The sequence below is a fragment of the Cyprinodon tularosa genome, unplaced genomic scaffold, assembly GCF_016077235.1.
Source record: "Cyprinodon tularosa strain WSP-4 unplaced genomic scaffold, ASM1607723v1 ctg120, whole genome shotgun sequence".
Lineage (NCBI taxonomy): Eukaryota > Metazoa > Chordata > Actinopteri > Cyprinodontiformes > Cyprinodontidae > Cyprinodon > Cyprinodon tularosa.
In genome coordinates, this window is record NW_024038004.1 from 1807681 (window position 1) to 1827814 (window position 20134).

At 37.8% G+C, this 20134-nt stretch overlaps 1 protein-coding gene across 6 annotated transcripts in view; it reads left to right on the forward strand.

The window, feature by feature from the left end:
• Positions 1-2462: 2462 nt before the first annotated feature.
• fut9a (fucosyltransferase 9a) overlaps positions 2463-20134 on the forward strand; it is a 35147-nt gene continuing 17475 nt past the window's right edge. The window contains exons 1-2 of one of the 6 annotated variants that reach the window (XM_038273060.1): positions 2463-2685; positions 2756-2874. The gene's annotated coding sequence lies outside the window, so the exon portion shown is untranslated. Of the gene's footprint in view, positions 2875-9063; positions 9203-20134 lie in introns of those variants that run through there. The other 5 variants (XM_038273051.1, XM_038273050.1, XM_038273042.1 and 2 more) reach the window with 5 other exon arrangements.

Sequence of the window (20134 nt, forward strand, 5' to 3'; positions counted from 1 at the left end):
AGGCTCCTCTATTGGCAATGGGCATCATGTACATGTTGTCTTACATTCTAAATTTTTTTTTTCAAAGATGGTTTTTAAAGCTGTGTCATAATCCTTGAAATATAGTGTTATAAGCTCATGTTACTTGTCAGTTTTAATATTCTGTTTTACGCTTTGTTACATTTCTTCACTTTTTCAACTCATAGGAATGTATGGTACAGAAAGAACGTCTTTCATGAAACTCACAGAAGAGGTCTCTGTGGGCCATTGTTTGGAAGCTCTTTTCAGTTACACATTCTTAATGGACTGCGCAATCTTTTCACCCAGAATGGATTCATTTGATTTGCCTTCAGTGCATTTCCTTTTCTTTTCATTTAACAGTTTATTCTCTCTTTCTTTCTCTCACTCTCTCTAAATATATATATATATATATATATATATATATATATATATATATATATATATATATATATATATATATATATATATATATATATATATATATATATATATAATGTCTGAGGGACATTAGCTTCTCCTTGTTTAGCTTCTTACATTTTCTAATAATTGCTCCAACAGTGGAACTTTTTTCACCAAGCTGCTTGGCTATTTTCCCATAGAACTTTCCAGCCTCGTGGAGGTGTACAATTCTAACTCTAGTGTTTTTGGACAGCTCTTTGGTCTTGGCCATGTAAGTAGTTGGATTCTTATTGATTGTATGGTGTGGACAGGTGTCTTTATGCTGCTAACGACCTCACGTGCATTAGGATAATAAATGCAGTGGAGGCGGACATTTTCAAGGCAGACTAACAGGTCTTTAAAGGTCAGAAGGTGTTCAAATACTTATTTGCAGCTGTATCATACAAATAAAGAGTTTAAAAAAATCATATATTGTGATTTCTGGAATTTATTTTAAGATCGTGTCTCTGACAGTGCATGGAATGTCTGTGCGTCAAGCATAATGAGACCTTTCCGAATACAAAAAATCTGTTCAGTACTTAGATGAAGTTCTTGGATCTCCAATCATTCAGGCCATGAATAAATGTGAGTTTTTTCATGAGGGCACAGAAAAAAAAGGAATAAAAAAACAGGGCAAAAGTTAAACAATTAATTCATTGATTAAACCAAAGGGCCATTTGCAGCTTTGGAAAGCTCAGATCTAGCAAATGAGCACTATGATCCTATCTTAGTACGAGTGTAGCTGAATGTGCATCAATTTTAAATCATTGAAAAATAAAGCTGTAAATATAAAGAATTTGAGTTGGTCCAAAGGAACCATTGGTTGTGCTTTCTGTTTCTACACATACCCTAATTTATTTACCATATATTCATTTTGGCATTAGGATTTTGCAACAGTGGCCATAAAGGATGACAGACCAGGTCTGAGGCGCACATTGTCATGATCCAGCTATTTGGGGACTTTTTGAGTTTTAATTTCCTTTTTCATTTATTTATTCTGTATTCTTTGTTTCTTTTTCATTTTATGTCATTGTAGTTGTTTTCTTGTTATTTTTAAGCAGTGTTGGGATTCTCGAGTTACTCTCTTTTTTCCGTTTGTCCCTGTCTCCTTTCCCCCTGGCTCCCTTCTTTTCACTTCTATCCACACCTGCTCCTTATCAGCTCATTAGCCCATTCTTAGTTCTGTTCCCCATATATACACCACCAGTGCAGTTTATCATTGCCAAATATCAATTGAATGTAGAATGATATTGATAAAAGTAGGTAAGTAATGACGATGGACAAGATGTTCTTACTGAACACTCCTTTATGACTTGCAGAGACTAATTTTCTCTTTACCCTATATAACACAAAATCTAGTTCTGAAAAGAGCATGATTTCTGTATTTATTATCTTTGATGTTAGTATATTGATGTGTATAATTAACTACAAAAAATAAAAATGTTTTGAACATTCCACTTGAGAGTATTACTCCTTCCACCATCTGTATTATAGGGAGAAAATGTTAGGGGTGGCCAATGATTGGGTAAGAGTGGTCATGGCCACCCCTGGCCCCCCATCTAGCTCCGCCCCTGAACAGTGTAGATTGATAGGCACCAGAACCTGGTACCTATCCACTTTAGGCCACTCCTCAGTGTACATTGGATAATGCCTGGCCACCTTTTAAAAAAATTTCTGGCTACGCCTCTGCTCTAGAACCACCTATGCTAGAGGATGAAAAAAACAACAACAACAAAAAAAAAAAAACTGACCACACTTTTCAGATATTCATTTGTAAAAAATGAAAGCACTACTTTATGTTGCTGATGAAGGTTCTCAGTCATCCAGGTCAAAGTCATTCCGTAAAAATTCAAAAAATATCCACTGGACTTGGTTTTCAAGATTTGAACTAGATATGCCTACTTTATGTTGGCATATCACGTACATTTCCGTAGAAATAGCATACGTACATTTGATTAAAATAAAAATAAACAAATAAGAGCGTTTTTTCTAAGCTGCACCCTGGCTGTAAACAGAGCCAGGTAGCGCATGAGCAAGGCAGCAGGGAATTATTCCACATCCCTGCGCATACATGGCGTCCTCTCACACCGAGCAGTGAATTTAATATGCAGCAAATCCAAGTGCCCCCCCCCCTCCTTTAATTCAATCTCTATTTATTTATTTAATTTGCAGCCATCATCTCCTGTCTCCTGCAGAGGGGGCGATGCGGGCAGCGTGCATCCTTACAGTCGCCTCCTCATCCCAGAGGTAGGATCGTTTCTTATTCTTTTTTTGCTGCAAACAGCACAGCGGACTGGATGCTGCTCCTTTATTCCAGGCGCATCCGCAGCCTCTCTGTGGTGCAAGGTGTCTTTGAAACGGATACGGGGAGAAATCCGAGGAAAGCTTTCTTATGACTCACCCATGTCGAGGTGGTGAGTAGCCTAAGAGATTCAGGTTGTTATATTTGTTTGTTTACTTCTGTCTTGTTATTCGGCTAATTAGCAGCAATCTCTGCAGAATAAAAACAAAACAATAAAGAAAGAATCATCATTTGATTCCTTCATGTTTGAATCAGTGTGCTTCCACCCTCCTTATGAATGGGACTTCTGTTTTCTTGGCTGTTTTGCAGCTCCAGACATTTTCAGCCTCATCACTCAGGTTTTTATTCCGGCGTTTGGGACTCAATTAACGGCGCTGTGTCAGTCGGCTGCAGAGCACATCTCGGATGTTTTCCGCTATCTGTTAACTTCACACAGTCAACCATTTTAAATGGTGTCTTTGAAAGCATCACGTTTTGAAATGACCTTCACTGCTCGGTAGCTGGAGATCCTTTCTCACAGGATCTGCTGCACAGCAGGCATCCTGCAAGGATGCTCTAAATCTGACACCTTTGTTTTCACGCACACAGGTCCATTTCTTTGGGTTTTAATTGGGCCTTTTATCAAGATTATCTGTTGGATTTGAAACACTTATGTTGCTAAATACAGCAGCAGTTGTAGGGAAGGGAAGGGGGCTGGGTTGACCTGTTATATGTGATGCTTAGAGAGACCTCAAAGGTTTATGGTGCAGGCATGTGCTTCAGTACAGCTCTACAGTAATGCAGCAGCTGCTGATAGCACTTAACACATAAAATATTCCCTTTAAATCAAAGGTACATTTTAAACGGAAAAACACACAACTATACATTGTGCAGAGGATAAGAGATAATGTAAATCTAAAAAAGTAGGGCAGCATTTGATAGGACAGGATAATGACTTGTAGACAACCTAGAGGTTTGTTTGTCTTTCAGCTTTTCAAAAATAATTCTTCCCACTGTGGAAAAACATGAAAACATAAAGAAAGCTTCCCTTATTAAACCAGGGGCGGAGCTAGATGGGGGCCACCCTTAACCAATCATTGGCCACCCTTACTATTTTCCTTCCTCTAATACAGATGTTGGCAGCAGTAATACTCTCAAGTGGAATATTTAAAACATTTTACATTTTTTTGGTTAATTATACACATCAGTATAATAACATGAACTATCATAAGTGCAGAATTCATGCTCTTTTCAGAACTAGATTTTGTGTTATATGGGGTAAAGAGAAAAGGATGTGTCTCTGCAAGCCATCTAGGAGTCTTCAGTGAAATCATAGATAAATAACAATTATAATAAAAACGTATCAAATAATATTAGTACTCATAAATATTAATTTTATGCTGAATTGATACAACTAGGTAAGTAATGACAATGGAAAAGATTTATGCCCCAGAACTCAAAACTGAAAGAATTTTATCCTCTATACCTTTTATCGAGAAAATACAGATGTTTAAATATGTATTGTATATATATTTGTTAGCAAAGGCTGTAGGAAAGTACAGTTTTTCTTTATTTATAAAATATGGATGTTTTGCTCATTAATTTTCCTGTTGGAATAGTGTAGATTTACCCTGAGGTTCTGGCACCTCTCCGCTTTTGGCCGCCCCTCATTGTACATTGGTTATTGCCTGGCCACCCTTATAAACATTTTACACCTTAAATCGGCTCTGGTTGCAACTACACATTTTAAAGAGTCTGAAGTTTTTTTTTTTCATAATCCTGCACAAATTCTTAGAAATAAAAGAGTAAAAACAACAATCGATGAATGCCCCTTTTTAGATATAAATTATTGAGAGTAATTCAGCACAACTACCCAGGTAGAAAAGTGCAAGTGAAAGCAGACACTCACATACACTGTTTACAGAGGCATGGCATTTTATTTCCTCACAATAAATCTGACTAAACCTTTCCTGTGTAAGGTCAGTTGCAATCATCAAAATTATTTGTATTTAATATAAACCAGAGTAATGGAAATTATTCTTTTTTTGGATGAGATATTAGATAGCATGTGGAAAATAGTGGATCTAAACAGATCTGGTTCATCCTGGGGTACATATCAATAGTTATATTGGTTTTAATAAGGTGTCCACAATTCAGAAATTAATACAAAGAAGGAAAACTGTATTTATAAAATATGTCCAAGATTTTGACTGTTTTTGCATATTAGGATATAAGTCATGCAATTTCAAATCCAATGATACTAAACAACAGAGAGGGATATAACAGAAAAAGGCCCCATATTATTTTGGGATTTAGTAAATTGTTTTAGCAAACGTTTACACAGATTTAATGTCAGACTGAGAAAAAAAAGTATTTTTTTTTTTATAGCTGAGATGGAAATATCTGTTTTACTGTAGCAACTAGGATTACTGTTTTTTTTCCATTGCCATGTTGAAACTACCTATTGTGTTTATAGTGCAGATATGTATAAGTATTTATTGGATTACTGATACAAATGAGGAAAATATACACATCAACATTATTTAAATGTCAGTATTCTTTCCCCTTTTTGTATTAAAGATATAGTGGAGGATGTTCTTTTTACAGGTGGATCATCTAAATAAGTAATCCTCCTAATTGTCAATCATTCTGGTGATATGTTTACGTAAGGCCATCCTATGTGCATGTTCCCATTTTCACTTATGGGTGGTAAGTCTGACATAGTGGAAAAATTGCAATTCTTCTTTTGGAAATAAAGCTTGCATCAGCGATGCAGATAGCAACTTTTAAAAAGAGTGTGCAAGAGGAGAAATGGGCTTGTGCATGCCCTTGCATGTGTTTAATAGGCGTTCCCTCTTAAGGAATCAGAATCAGAAATACTTCAATAATCCCAGGATGAAATTACTTTCATTACATGACTCCATATGTAATAGAGTGACTATAGGACCAGTTTGATATAACACAATTTCTTACAATATATATAATTAGGGGTCTGCCTTTCAGGACTTAATCCAAACAGTTTATGAAATAGTAAAAAGGAAAAGTCTAATTAATCAAACTATGCTGCAATGGACTTTACTTTATAAACCAAAACAAATGCTTAGGATCAGGGTTAGTCTGCAGCATTTCCTTTCCAGCAGGTTCCAAGAATCTGAAGTCAGTGTTTTCTGTTTACTGCAATTAGCTATAACCTTTTACTTGTCTTCCTCCTACATGCCTTAGATCAATGGCTTTTCCACTTTCCAACTCTTCTTCATTTACTTAATGCCATGTGAACTCTCTGTCAAGATTGGCAGAGGCCTGACAATGATCCATTTAGAAATACATTTTAGCTACCCCAAAAAATGGGGTGTTATTTTAGAAATCTTTGTCTCATTGTGTGGTCTTTTGTCAGACAATGTATTAGTATTATTAAAATAAGGTGACGAGGTCTTCAGAATATAAAGAGGAAGAAAAGATGTAAATAACTCTTATTTAAAATCACATCTTTACAGAAAATGTCTGATGTGTACTAAGTATTTGCTGATGGTACCAAACTAGTAATGCCACATCTTTGAATATTGTACAGATTGAGAGCAGAGAATATAATAAAATATCAGATTTGTTATTTAATATTTAGATCATATTGAGAAACATTAGTGTTTCTCATGTGTTTATTTGATCCAAGTTTGACAATTATGGATCAGCCAGTAACTGGGTGTAAAAATCGATCTGTGATGAGAGGAAAATGCTGCAGCCATCTTACCATGCTATGATATGTACAATACGTGCTCCTCTTGTCAAGGTTCATTTATTTCCACCCTCCTTTTTGGATTCGCTCTTCAACGTTTACCTTCTGCATTATACGGTTAAAGAAGATATATTAAAAACGTATACATTCATAATTTGATCAATATCAAGGAATAGTAAGATGGCCTTGTTTGATTGCTCAAAGGAGTTCCCATTTGGCAACTTTTATTTATGAGGCATTTCTTGGAGTGTCAATATCTGATCAGCAATACCCTTCACTCTCACAATTAGCTTCTGTAGGTCCTTTTGCTCTTGCATTGGGCAAAAAAACCTTTGTTCACTGAAATCCCTCCTCCTGGAACCTGTTTTTATTTAACTTTTCTACTTTTCAATTAACAAAACTTATCTAATTGGGTGCTTTTACTTGCAAACTAAAGGGTTTCTAGGCTGATTCAATAAAGTGTATCTGTTAGTCATCTTATTTTTCTTTTAACTATGTAACTTTATCTTTTTTTTTGTTGCTTCTTCTTTGCCAGGGATCTCTTGTTAAAAAGGTTTCTATCCTGGTTAAATAAAGGTTAAGTTAGATTTAAAATCAGCCACATCCCAGTAACAGAGGTATTTTTATTGATAGAATTGCATCTCATTAGACTGATTGACTTTTTTTCTCTGTGACATTAGAAATTAAATTAGTCTTTGGTTTTTGGTTATAAAATATAAACCCCCAATCAAAGGTACTAACTTAATGTAATCTAAAAAAATGTCAAACAAAACCATATTTTTAGCACCTTTTGTAAGGATGTATAAAAATAATTACCGTTTATGGCACAATCTTCAGTTAAGAAACAGTTTTTCATTCCCACTCCCCATACTGTGGTTAGGAGGATGTTAATAGCAGCAACATATCTCTCAAGCCCACTGTTGGGAATAAAGAAATGGAAACCTGCATTCAACAAGGACCCAAAATGAAAAAGTATTCATTGTTATACCATAAAAAGTTGAATTAGTGTGAAAGAAGACCACCTCCCTTGCTAAGCATGTTGGAGAGGTCTTTCAAGAGTCTTGGACACTTTCTAAGATGGTACAACATTATCGGGGTTTGGTAAACAAAGCATTTAAAAAAACTGAAAATAGACGGTCACTCAGTCTTTTAAGAGCATGAATGGATGACCCTCTAAGATAGACAGGGTTACAAGGAATAAAATTTGCATTCTTCAATCATTACCACAGCACCTAGTGTTTCAGTCCAACACAAAACCTGCTTTGAGAGCTGAAGGGAACAGAGAGGACTCAGGACCGTGAACATGCTGAAGAAACTGTTCAAAAGAGAATGGTAAAACATCCCCCTGTCCCAATATTGGGAATTAAATACTTTTATTTGGACCTTCCTGCTTAAAATAGGGTAAAATTATATATCTTTTTAACTCACAGCTTAAAACATTTGACAATGATTAGAGTTAATTTTGTCTGTATGTAAGTTTGTTCTTTTTTTTAGCAATGTTATAAGCCAGAATTCAAATAATCCTTAAGTATTATTTAATACAAATCATTAAATTATATCTGAACTAACACAGCATGCTTCGATAACCTCATATTATAGCTATAATAGCCTTTTTAACGAGAAGGTGGTGGATCTTTAGTTCAGTAATATTAACTGTGCACTTCAGCGAGAAAAAATAGTCTCTCCACCTGTTTATTGTAAGTATTCTCTTAGCCATTTATTTGTTTAGTCGCTTACCTGCAATGGCCTGTTAGTATTACAAATGAAAAACTCCCTGAGGCAAGGCTATGTTGCATCTTCAAAATGGCTGAGAGGACCCCTGTCCTAACTTTGATTTTGGTTTGATTATAAATTTTGTCTTATTTCAAAACTGCCTCTTTTTTTTTTGCTACAAAAAGTTGTAGAAACTCATCTCAGGGTTGGTTATTGATCTCTAAGCTTTTTAGTCTTGCTTTCTAAAACAGTATTCAATTAAGGCTGCTGTAGTAGAAGATATTTACATTGATCTCTTAATGGCTGCTGATGCAGAAAAACTGATCTGTAGTGGTCATACTTGATTTCAGTTCTGCCTTTCATTAAATAGGTATTACTGGCACTGTTTTGGACCAGTCCTTTCATTATCTATCCGATTGAAATTTCTACATCGGAGATTTATTGATGTTGACAGATTATATAGACATTGACAGAATTTACAGACACAAAAAAAACATTTCAAGGGAAAATACAATCACAGGAAATAGGGAGCCTTAAAGTGGAAACAAATTTCAATTACAAAACCTGTTGCAAATACTGTATTTGACTTAGAAGAGGGTTTACTAAGGTAAAATGTTACTTGGCCCTGCTTTAAAGGTCTAAAAATATTATGTGACTAATATTTTATTAAGAGGTTGTTTTTTTCCAGAGAAGCTTAACTCATAAACTTATTTCAGTATCACTTTTTTTAGTTCTTGTTCTCAATGAAAGAATGAGCTGGCCATTCTCCAATAAACAAAATAGAAGTGTATTTCAGTCAGTGGTTTAAGAGCTGGTGTGATAAGATCTATTTCCTTGTATTGTAAAGGCCAATTTTTGCTTCTCACGCATAGCCTCTGCAACCGTCTAATCTGTCACTGTGGTGACCACGTCCCCCTCGCAGAGGTTCTGCAACCGTCGTCGCACCGCAAATAAAACCTGACCACGCGTTGAACGGTCGCAAACCCGCGCACACCTCAAGCAGAAGTGCACAGACAAAAAGGAGCTGTGATTGATCCTTGGTAGGTGTCATAGTTTTGGTTGTGTTCAAGTTTTATCTCTGAGGTCTTATTTTGATTCTTGTGTTCTAGGTATTTTTTATTGTGTTTGACTTCTTAGATATTTCCTGTTTGCCCTCTTGTGTCAGTCTCCTTTTTCCTAGCTACCTTCTTGCCTATGTTCACACCTGCTCCCAATCTGTTAATTAACCTAGTCTTTGTTTCTCTCTCCCACATAATCTCCCCCTGTTCATTCAGTCTTGGCTGGTTTGTCGTCATTTCTTTGTCCCCTTCTGGTTGTGAGTATTCTTGGTTTTGAGCATTTTTGGATTTTTGTGGATTTATGTTTTGGATTTTTGGTTTTGTTGAACTTTTGGGTTAAATAAACTTTCAAGTAACCACCTCAAGCTTTGTCTGCATTTGGGTCCTGTCCAACAACCACCTCCTTTTTGACAGTATGCCTTTCCAGCTGTCTGTGTGGTTTTTCTTCTCGATTCGGTGCCGGGGCGCGCCATTTTTAAAAACCCAGAAACAATAAAAATGAACAACGACGACGAAAGGTCTTTTTGCCAACTCCATTAACAGAACATGTTCTTCTTGGATGTCTAGCAACTCTAGATCCATCTCCATGAACATGATATCTTGCAGACGTGCCATTGTTGTTTTGTAACTTAAACACATAGAGCTGCCGAAGTTGTCGTGACCATCCGCTGTAGTTCTCACAAGTTCTTGAATAGGCTCACCCTTGCGCTTTGGCGGGAAACTGCTGTGCTTCCCTAGAAATTCCAGACCGACGGTGCAGAAGCATACCTGCAAAACTGGTTCGCGACCAGATGCAAGCGACATTTGATGTGTGCGGTTGCAGAAGTATAATCTGCCCTTTAAGGAGCTGGCGGTATCATTTTGAATGTGCTCCAACTGCTTTTTCTTTAAAATCAAAGACAATATTTCATAAATACAGCACTGTAAATGAAACCCTTGCTTATTCTGAAAAACCTTAAGTAATTTTAAGATGAAATAAAGCAGGCTTTATGCAGTTAGGAAAACTTGGGTCATAGCATAAAAACCCCTCTCATACTGCTTTGTCTTTAGCCTTGTTAAGGGCTGCATGATTTCAGAGAAACATCATCGTGACAGGTTTACAGATAACTGACATGATGATTTAGATTCAGATAAAGAAAAAGTTTTGCAGAGTTTTTTTTTTATCTTTTCCTATCCTTTCTTTATCATCAATCCCCCTTTTGTTAGTTTTCCATCAAAAACATTAAATATATCAGGCTTTTAAATCCAATAAAAATGTATCTATTCTGTCATTGTAATTGATTTGTGTTAAAATATAACTGAAATGATGGTTGTGGATCATGATATGCTGTGTTGTGCAGCTGTAACCTAATTGAGTTTACTTGAGGACTGATCTCAATAAAAAAAACTCACCAAAACTATATGTAAAGCAATATATGCTGTTTGTCCTGATAGTGTTTACTTATTCCTTTTTTCAGCTGTAAAGAATTTTGCACCTGTAATTGTAGTAGACAAATGCCATCTGCAGACAGTACTTACTCATGCATAAAAAGTTAGTGCAAAGAAAAAAAGTAAATAAAATCCCAATCACAATTCTGGTTAAAAATGATCACAATTTAGATTTTTTGGCAAATTGTCTACTTTACTGAGCACCAACATTCACTCATTGGATTAAGAGCAACACTTTTTTCTTATCCCATTTGGCATCAAATATTTGTTTTCCCTGTTACATACTTAATCTTGGACTTTTCCTTTCTGCTTCCCCACCTCTGCTGAGTGGGAAAGCAGAGTCTAAAATCGCACAGTAAACTGTGTGATTTTCGGGGCAATTTTCCACTCGTGCGAGAATCTTTCGATCTGGCCGACTTTCAGCCTGATCGTCCCTCGTGGGTAGTGTACAGAGGGTTATGAGCTGCGATCAGCCTCTCACGACCACCTCCCGATCAGGAATCGTGAGATCAGGAGAATATCAAACATGTTTAATTTTCTCCCAACCGTTGTGGGCAAATCGCTCAGTGCAAGAAGGATTCTTCATTTTATTCTTCCTCTCAGATGTAAACACAGCAGCGTGGCAGGGTGGCAGCGCAAAGAGTGAAATGCAATTCTGTCTGTAAAATTGACAGAGTGTAGTAGCCACGTTTGCACAGCCACGTCTTTTTTTTTCAAATACGTCATCTCCTTTTTTAGGACTTTCAGCACAAAATTGCACAAATTGCCAAGGCAGCGTGGTTCACTAAAGTTGGCCTAAAATCCACATTCTATTTGTTTGGCTTCAGGATAGCTGAGTCAGAGCAGCTCCATCTCACTGCGGAGCTGAGTGCGACGTGGTTTTTAGTCGTACAGTGTGAGCAGGTAGATCACATCAGAGCGTCGAATTTGCATGTGTATTGATAGTGCATCCAGATAGTGCAGACACAAAGCTGGATGCTCCTCAGGGTGTGGATTCTGAAATGCAGGTCTTGCATTTACACTAAACAATGCTGCATACTGCAAAATCCCTCATCATCGGACTTAGCTGACATCCCACATCATGAAGGTCCTGGAGAGACTCCTGTTAGCCGACCTAAGGCAGCAAAAGAGCTACTACAAGAACCTCGAGCAGTTTGCTTTTTGCCATGTATGCTATGTTACATGGGTTTATTCACTAATCTGTTTCCTCGTAAAATCAAACATTAATTCATTTCTCTGTATGCAAAATACATCTGAAATATCCTACACTCAAGAAATGCCATCCCCAGGCACATGTGTCACTGTATTCTGTGTAGCTAGAACTTCATATGCACAGAAGATGTTGTCAAAATTCTATTATACTATGACAGAAAATGCGGAAAAAAAAATTTATGTAAAGCTATATATAGAGAAGATCTTAGCTTTCAATTGAGATACATTACAAGTATGTGGGGTATATAAATATTTTATGGCCAATGGCATGTAGGTATGTCCACAAGCTTTTAATTTAGCCCTAGACTGTTTCCTATAACACCATCCAGCCACTGCCTTCTCACCCCAGCTCTGCTGCTAAGGGTTCTCTGGTCTACCACTCCTCTAGGGGTCATCACTGGCAAGCAATAGCCTCTCCTCCGCTCTGGTGCCCTGTTTGACCAGGGGAACGGTAGACATCGATAGACCCAACATCATGGGGTGAGAGGACTGCCAACAGAATCAGCAGCTAAGCCTGAATGTACTTTTACTCTCCAATAAAGGCTACTTAAAAGTAGTCTGATGAAAGGGTTCTGGTATTTATCCAGGACTTCTCTGGATGCCTCCTTCGGAAGATTTCTCAGTTGGAGGAAAATGAATCAGAATTCCTTAGAGCAACTGTATGTGCCTTTTGTGAAATAATATCCTGGGATAAGCCATAAGAAATCTGGAGTAACCTAGGGTAAACCAAGAAAGAGTTTTCTGGTTAGAGGAATTTTGATTTTTCTTTTGGATCTGTTATCACTGCAACACAATCCACTGGATGGCTGGCTGTGGGTGGCATTTTAACATCTGATATTGGACTTTCTTTCCCATGAGTATTAAACCTTCTGTTTTTTACATATTGACAGAAGATGCATTATCATATTTTGTTGGACCTAAAACCAAACCTTCGGGCGTTATAGCTGTTATCACAGCTGGATGCATTTTTTGAGTAGGTTAGGTTGACATTCGGCTTGGAAAATATTTCAAAATCTTTAAAAACCAATGCAAAAAAGAGAAAAGAAATTCATTAACTAATGTCAATATGTTTTCTGTCACTACCGCCCCCTCTCCAGCCAGACAGGTAGATCGCAAAACAATACTGGAGTTGTTACTGACATGTCATAAATCTAAATTTTTGTTCATGATCATTGTTCGCTCTATACCTTTATAAACAAGTAATGTTTACCACATGTTTTAAAATCAATGTTTGCTAATCAGAATCCATATGAATAATTTGGATTAAAGTATCAGCAGCATTATTCGGCATACTTATTTGAAAAACTGGATGTTGAAATACAAGATCAAATATATTTTTATATATATTTTTAGACGGCTGACTTTTCATAGCATTAGTATTTTTCTGTTAGATATAATGTTTATTTACCACCTGGTCAGATGGTGTTTTTGTGTCATAAGGTTTAAAGAACTACTTGCAGACTTGTCTGGGGGATAAATGAGCCAAGTAGAACTTTCTGTTTTGCTGGAGGCATCCAAAAGCACAGTTTAAAAATGGCAGAACTTTGAAAATAACAACAAAAGGTTTTATGTTAGGCCTTATTGTGAAACTTGAGAGGAATTTTCTTGGAGAGAGTATTAACGTGCTCTTCATCACTTACAATAAAAGAGCTGGGAATGCTTTGTGCTGTGGAACAATGAGCGTAGCATTTTGATATGTAGACCAAATCATGTGGAGTTGGAAAACAGAGGCTTTAAAAAAAAAAAAAAAAAAAAAAAGCATGAAATCTTTGCCAGAAGAGATCTAAAAGCTTACAGCAAATATTTAGAAAGGTGTGGAGAAAATTGATGTTTGGCTTACTTAGACATTGTTAAGTCATACTTTCATAAAAAAAAAGAAGCTCCCTGGATTGTAGGAAATGTGCTTCCGATCTTAAATGATAAAAATCTAAAACAAATCTTTAACTTTCAATAAATAGATTTTTTTTAAGATGGAAAGCATCTGAAAAATGGACCGATAGACATTGAAGCTAAATTTGTTGGATATTTGGTTTAAGTAAAAATAGAATTGGTTTGTAATGTTAATTAGAAACTGACATTTACACACACTAAAAACTTGAAGCACTTTTTAAAATCGGAACATTTTCATATGAATCTAAATGCTTTTGCGGGATGAGCAACATCACTGGATATGTCCTATCCACTTCAGTAAAATGAAAGTCCAGAGCACTCTGTATTTATCGATCTTGTTCTCTGTCTATTACCGACTTTACTTTAACAGATTGAGGTCCTTGCCCTATATGCTTCTGGGATATTCTGTCAGCTTCTCTGTGTTGCAGCCATTCTAAGTAGCTGACTATTTTACTTTTATTGAAGCCAACTTCGTCTCTGAACTTTAGATCAAATTGATCTTTGATCTTCCATGGATCTTCCAGGACAGGACAACTGATATATTTTCTACAATTTTTTCCAATTATCACCCCCAAATAAATATATACACATACCTATTCACCATGTTATGTTACCAATATATATATAAAAAAAAAGGATGATTTGATATCTTATTAAATCATTGTTGGACTGCCATGTGTTGTTCCATGAACACATGTCCAACTGTTTGCACGATGGTTTGATTCTAGCTCAAATTATGGACAATTAACTCTGCACACACATTAAAAAAATTACAAAAACAAAAAATGTATTTATAACAAAAAATTGTTAAACTCCAGGTCAAATATATTTTAGATAAAAACTCCCAACTTAGCTAGTAAAACTCGACTAAACTAAATAGCTACTCTGGACACATAGAAGGACAAGGTGAATTAAAATGCCAAAGTTTATCTTGAAGAATTCGAAATGAGGTCAAATTAGCTTTAGAACTAACTTTGAGCAATTAACGAGATGCCAGCTTTTAGATTGCTTTACCTACTGTATGTATAAATGCAAGCTAGTGAAAACAAAGCCCTGACAAACTCCTGATGAAGCACAATGTTACCTAAGGCATTTGATGAGGCGTTTTGCCTGATTAGCAAAAATTAAGGCAATACGGCAAAGGCGATATTTTTTCCTTATTAAGTCAAGATAGCTTTTTCATGGCAGCGACAGAAAAATCAATGTTAAATCCCAGGATTTCTATTGAAAGAGAAAAACATTAAAGGTCAAAGTAATGTTTGTTGTAGGTGCATTTGGTTGGCCACCTTTTATAGTTACATAAGCTGGTAAGTGCATATAGTACATAAATGAGAGGAGGATGAAAATGACTTTTTTAAAAGTATATTATCAGGTTGTATATCATTATTTAAGGCTCATGCCAGCACATCGCCTTTGATATAAAGCTTAAGCAAAAATTAAATCTGGAAGACTCTTATCAGCTTCACCTGGACCACCAGCAGTATCCCTGGCTCCAGCTTACAACAATCAATGTTGGAACTGCATCTTCGAAGCCAATCATCTAGGTCCCCTTCACCTAACCCCTGGCCTAGCCTCCCCTAAGCATGCCAGCAAACTTTCACCCACCTCCACTACATCTCACTCATTCTCAGGCTAAATTCCAAACCGCCCCCTAACCACTAACCCTCAACTATCAAGTGTCAATGGCAATAAAGTCACACTCACAGCTGTGGAAGGCGCCTGGACTGTACGTGGGGGGTATAAAAGTGAATGGGATAGCTTCTTCCCTCCAACGAAAAGGGGAAGCAGTAGTTGCTATGCCAACACAGTGATGCCTCGTGTGCATGGCTGTATCTCTGTGTTGCAGATTAACAAATCAAACGTTTGCCATTTTCTTAAAAAAAATAATACAAGTCAGATAAAACTATTTCAGAGAGGACCTTCCATTTAGGGATAAATTGCATCTTTTTTCTTAAATTTTCCTAGCTTATGATTTTCTGTCAGTGTGACAAAGATGCAGCAAAGCAGCGGAACTTACATTAGAATGCACATGTTTCCTCTGACACTAGTTTCGCCGTTACACCAGCTGCCAAACGTTCCATTCGTAATACCCACTATGTAGTCTGGGATGGCCCTGGGATGCTCCGTGGAAACACACAAACAAAGGGTTAGTGCTTAGGGTTAGAGTTTATGGGCCGGTTTGGGATTCAGCCTCAGACTATTCTCAGTCCAACTCACCCTCTGGTTATCCCACCACCAGTGTCCGGCCCCCTGGGCTAAGATTATTCTGATCCTTTTTCTAGGTTTCTCATCCAAGCAAATGTCGATTCACAGCATCAAAGTCTCCTGCCAGGGCCCAAGCGCCAAAGAGCTTATTTCTATCATGTCTATAAAAATGTTCTAATTACAGCTTTTCTCTGTGAGAGTCTCTCCAGCTTGAAATAGGTTAATACAACACCTTTCTATAATAAATTCAGCATTGCAAGCTTTTTTTTAAGCTAAACATAAGTAAACAATATAATTATAAAAAAAATCTTCAGAACTCTTTGTGCAGACAAACAAACTTTACCTTACATTTCTGTGTGTAGAGCTGCACATGCCATCAGCAGTAGGCTTTTGTTTATGTTTTCTATTTTCCAAGACTCCTTTTTGGTTTTCGAATAGAATTAACTAGGGCTGAAACAATTAATCAGATAAATTGTGAATAAATGAATATTAGAATAATCGTCAGCTATTTTAGCAATCAATTAATTGTTAATTGGAGTATAGAGACTCTAAAATGTGCCCTTAGCTAAAAGAGCAACCCAAAAGGAACAGTAATTATTTAAAGATGTTTAAAAAATATATAAACATTTTGCATTAAGAATAAAAAAAACATTTTTGTTTCTTCATATGCTCTATTTAGAAGTAATAAAGTGATGTAATTGTGTTTCACCTTGTTTAAAATCTATAAAATCTTCTTTAAGGGATCTTATTATTAATCAGTTAATCAAGAAAATAAATAATAGATTGATGGATTGTGGGAGTGACTAAATTTAAAGAAAATATTCAACAAAAGTCATCTCTTGTGTGCCAAATGGGAAGATAATTTTATTTAACAGCCGTCATCATCACATACATTTCTTTCAGAGATCTTCAACATGTCGCAGAGTGTCTTGCTACTATATACAATTACTTCATAAAAATGTGAACATCCTCGGCCAATGAGGTTCTTTGGTAAACTTCTTAACTCTTGCAGGGTCCCTCCTTCTTCCTGTAACTGGAGCCACAGTCTGGTGATGTTAGATGGAGCTGTTCACCATTGTTTATCTTCAGCGCACATGGATGCCAGAAAGATGCCAGAAAGATTTAATCTGTTCCGGTCACATGACTTTTTGCAGAACAATCATCTTATTCTTGGAAGTGGTTCCTTTATTAAGAAACCAGGTATTAAGTATGTGCATATTCAAATATAGCAACCAGGCCTAAGTAAACTCTCTATAGGAAAAGGATGATAACCTTTTGATTAGCTGTAGCTTTAGACTTATCTCTGTTCCATCCTTTAATCAACTTCAGGAAATGTACCTTTGAACAGCATTAACCATTTTACATCTTTTTTAAACAAAATTTCCATCTTTACTTAAGCTTTCCTTATACTTAATCCCGGGAACATTTTCAGAATGCACTCCTGCAGGGCAGGGCATTTTCAATTCGGGACAAATTAAGATCACTGATTGGTCACATTCTGCGAGCCTCCAGGATTTGAATGTCAGGTGATGTCTCATCAATTTGACTGTGCTTAGACTAATGGGCAATGCTAAATCAAAGAGGTAGATTTTTTTTTTTCAGAACAATATTATTCTAAAGAATAATTTTGCATTTTTTTTATCCTCCTGTATAAATTAGGGCTCTCAGCTACACTGCAAAAAAATTTAATCTAAATAGGTATATTTTTCTTAAAATAAGTGCATTTTTTCTTGAATTAAGCAGGTAAGTGAAACACCCTGTCACTGAAATGAAGCTCTAGCGAAAGTTCAATTGAAGAAACTCTGACTTACCTCACATCATCAGAAGCCGATCCGTCTCCGAAGCGAGCCAATCAGCTTTGAACTACTCCACCACGAAGCCCAATCAGCGTCCTGCTTCCACTTTATAAACTCCCTCAAATCTCACCACAGCCGCTATCCTGCAATCGCAATGTCGGATTTCGATCCAGACGACAATTCAATTTTCCCCGCTCGGAGAAGCTCCCGTCTAGCCGCTCTCATCTCCTTCTTCCGCGTTACACTCCAAGGGTATATTGCCAGGCTCCGACCTAGACTCTGCTCAGATGTCTTAACGAGCCTCCCTCCTACCTCCTCGTGATTCATCTCCCTCGCCTTCCGCTTCAATCCGCTCCGATTCCTGGCCGCAAAAGACATGCAAGTCCTCCGCTCCCCTCGCCAGGCGCAGAAGGCCTCCCGGATCTGTCCCAGCAGCAGTCACTGCTGCGCCCGCTCCTTCTCATCGCTTCGATGCAGCCTTGGACCTTCTCCAGCTTCCTGTTTCATAGCAGCTCCCCCGTCTAGTCCTTCTGGCGCTTAACAGCTCTCAGCCTCCCTCCGCTCCACCGGACTCTCTCACTCAATCCTTCGACGCTGTCCGCACGCTCCAAACGTGGGAATCCCTGCACTGCCACGTCATCCCTGCCGCTGTCTGCTCAGACGGACCTCCCCCTCCCCTCATTCACATTAGGGAACGCCCGCCGGGCCAGCCTTAGGGTAAGACGTATTCAACCATGTTTTCATTCATAATTTTCTATCTATTTGAGTTTGCTCTTATGCTTCGTCTGCCTCTATCAGGCATACTTATATTAACACACATGCTGATATTTTCACTGGCCTCGTTCTAATTATTCAGGGGAATATTTTAATTTAGTCTCTTATTCTTCCCTCCCCTGAAGTCGATCAGCAGGTCGCATCAGCAGGTGACTTCACAGTTTTTCTTAAATCATCCGATCTCCGTCTACCAGAGATCTTTCTATTGGCCCAAATTTTTGGCCACATTCAGCATCTATCGTGATTACTCAGAGCTTCTGCAGGAGGGCCATCCGATCAGTCTGTCCCCGCCATGCACGCTTCATATATATCGTACCTCAGTCTTAGCAGCCCGTCATCTTACCACCCCTTATTATTACTTCTGATTATCGTTCTGTCTTCTTCTTCTTCTCTTGGTCAGATTACTGAACGTAGGCTGCCGTTCGGATCTCTGGTCTGACTGCTTCTATTGGAACGAATTTCTTTTCTATGTCGACATTATCTATCTCCTGCCATGCTTCAAAAATTTTACGGATGCTGCATCCGTAGGTTTTGGGGGGTTCTTCAGGACAGGTGGTTCATGGCCTCTTTTATTCACACCCATTATGCTTGTGTGAGGTCTAACCCTAGCTAGCTTGCATCGTGGGGCTTTGGGAAGGAATCGCGTCCGCCCACTGCGATAACTTCGTAGTTGAAGCCACTAATAAGTCACTCCTCCTCCCAGTCTCTCATGCCTTCATCAGAAGCATCACTGGCAGCAGTCACTAACGTTTCATCATCTCAGTGCGTTATGTTCAGGCATTCAGCACTTTTATTCGCCCAAGCATTACCCTACGTCCACTCATGGTTCTTCACCACCTCAGGATACTCTTAGAATCACGTGGCCTTCCCTCTAGTAGGTAATCTGGGCATTCGTTCTGGACCGAGCAGCTGCATTGCAGCTACTCGCGGGGTTCTGAGGCTTCCCTCAGCTCTGGGCCGATGGCTCACCAGCCTATACCTCATTCATCCGCCCAGAACTCTCACCAATTCTCTCAGCTCAGTGCTCTCTCTGCCTCTAGGTAACTCTATTACAAATACTGGTGGTGGTTCAACTCATTTTCATAATTTTCTGACCTAATCACGACTATCCTCTAACTCATTTTCTACTCCCACTCCTTATCAGTTTTCTTCATTATTCCCTGCTTCATGCAGTCTTCCATGCTGTCTCCTTGCTATTCATGCTATCTTCATTCTGGCTCGCATTCATGCAATCTCACCTTTATGACAGGCATTATATGCATTCTCCTGTGTGTCACGTCACGTCTGGTCTGTGTCTCGTCATGCATCCTTGACACCATTTAGCATGCATTCCCTAATGCATCAATTCTTCATATATGTAACCATCCGCAAGAATCATCCGCAAGATTCATTATCAGACTCATCCGCAAGATTCATTATCAGACTCATCCGCAAGATTCATTATCAGACTCATCCGCAAGATTCATTATCAGACTCATCCGCAAGATTCATTCCCCATGCATCACATGCTCCCTATCTGTGTCTCGTCGTGTCCCGTCATGCATCCCTTACGCCATTTTGCTTGCATTTTCAATGCATCAATATGCACCATGTCTGCGTCTCGTCATGT